Below are 1,882 nucleotides of genomic sequence, written 5' to 3' on the forward strand. Positions count from 1 at the left end.
TCCAGCAAACACACATATCCATCAGCAACAATTTCAGAAACAGATAGGTTTTTACCTGATCTTCACCCAAGTCAGGTACTGCTCGGTGTGGTCGGCGAAGGACGCAGGGCTAGGCGAGGCCGACGGCGCGCGGTGACAGCGCCTGGCAGGGATTTTCACAGAAATGGGATTTTCAAGGTTGAGAACATTAAGCAATTTGTAAACTTTTTTTTCCTTCTAAGTAGTTTACTCTACTAAATTTGAATAACATTATTTAGCTTTACAGATTTTTCTAGGTCTACATCTTTCAATCATCCATTCATCACGAAAATAAATTAAGCCGCATGACCTGAACTAAGAGACTATATAGATTAAATGTTACAGAAGTTCCAATTTATCAGTCCATCTGAAATTCTCAATGAAAGTTCACCGTGTGTACATAATAATGCCAGGACTGTCAGCCTCGCGAGAAGTTACAACCTAGCACATGCCTCTAAAAAAATCTTAAAATGGCAAACCAGGACAAGAAAAAAAAAGTTCATCTTCCGTCATTTTATCTCTTAAGAGTTTGTCTGTTCCCAATCCTAACCTTTGTGGAGGGATGGCTTTGTTAGGCAGCAGCGAAGCTGTATGTTTTTGTAACCGAAGAAGAGAGATTGTTCGTGTCGATTACAATACAATCATCCGTTCCTCTGATGTCACCCTTTGCACTTCTACACGTTTCAGTATCTTGGTAATCACCCAGACCGCACTGGTAGAAAAATGGCCTTCCGTCCAGCCCCATTAGTCGCCAAAATATAGGAACCGCGACTAATGGGGTCTTTAGTCGCGGTTCGGGTGGCGAACCGCGACTAAAGACCTGGGCCCAGCGCGCTCGGTGGCCAGCTGGTGGACGGGAGGGGCTTTAGTCCCGGTTGGCCTGGCCAACCGCGACTAAAGGTCCTCAGGCCTGGCCCGAAGGTATTTAGTCGCGGTTGGCCAGGCCAACCGGGACTAAAGGCCCATCCCTATAAAAGGACCTCAGCTCACAACACTTAGCCATTTGGTGCCACTTCTCTTCACAAGCTTCACAAGGGGGTGTAGGTTTGCTTTTGGTTCCTCTTATGCACACAAGGTGTTTGATGAAATGCCCCAAGAGCATGAAACAAACATGATATGAAGTGTCGGAGCCACACTTGAGCTTCCTTATTTATTTTTTCCTCCTCGATCGCGGTTAGCAACTTGAACCTTTCATATGTGTCATTGATAAAATATGCATGTGCGTAGTTCATTGTTTAATTTCTATTGTTTATAGCTAGTTAGTTTAACAAATGCATGATGGTTAATTATATATTTTATATTATAATAATGCAGATGAATCGGCAATGGATGTACGGTAACCGAATCTCCGGCGAGTTCACTACGGGTTTGAAAGATTTCCTCGTAGTGGCTAATGCGAACAAGCAGAAGGGTTTTGTTATCTGTCCATGTGTTGACTGTAAGAATCAGAAGGGTTACTCTTCCTCAAGAGAAGTTCACCTGCACCTGCTTTGGCACGGTTTCATGCCAAGCTATAATTGTTGGACCAAGCATGGAGAAAGAGGGGTTATAATGGAAGAAGATGAAGAAGGGGATGATTTCATCGATGAAAACTATCTTGATCATTTCGGTGATACTTTCATGGAGGATGCTGAAGGTGAAGGGGAAGGTGAAGGGGAAGGTGAAGAAGAGGCACGTGATGAGCCCGTTGATGATCTTGGTCGGACCATTGCTGATGCACGGAGACGCTGCGAAACTGAAAAGGAGAGGGAGAATTTGGATCGCATGTTAGAGGATCACAGAAAGTCGTTGTACCCCGGATGCGATAGTGGTCTGAAAAAGCTGGGCTGCACGCTGGATTTGCTGAAATTGAAGGCACATGCAG

The sequence above is a fragment of the Lolium perenne genome, chromosome 3 (assembly GCF_019359855.2).
Source record: "Lolium perenne isolate Kyuss_39 chromosome 3, Kyuss_2.0, whole genome shotgun sequence".
NCBI lineage: Eukaryota > Viridiplantae > Streptophyta > Magnoliopsida > Poales > Poaceae > Lolium > Lolium perenne.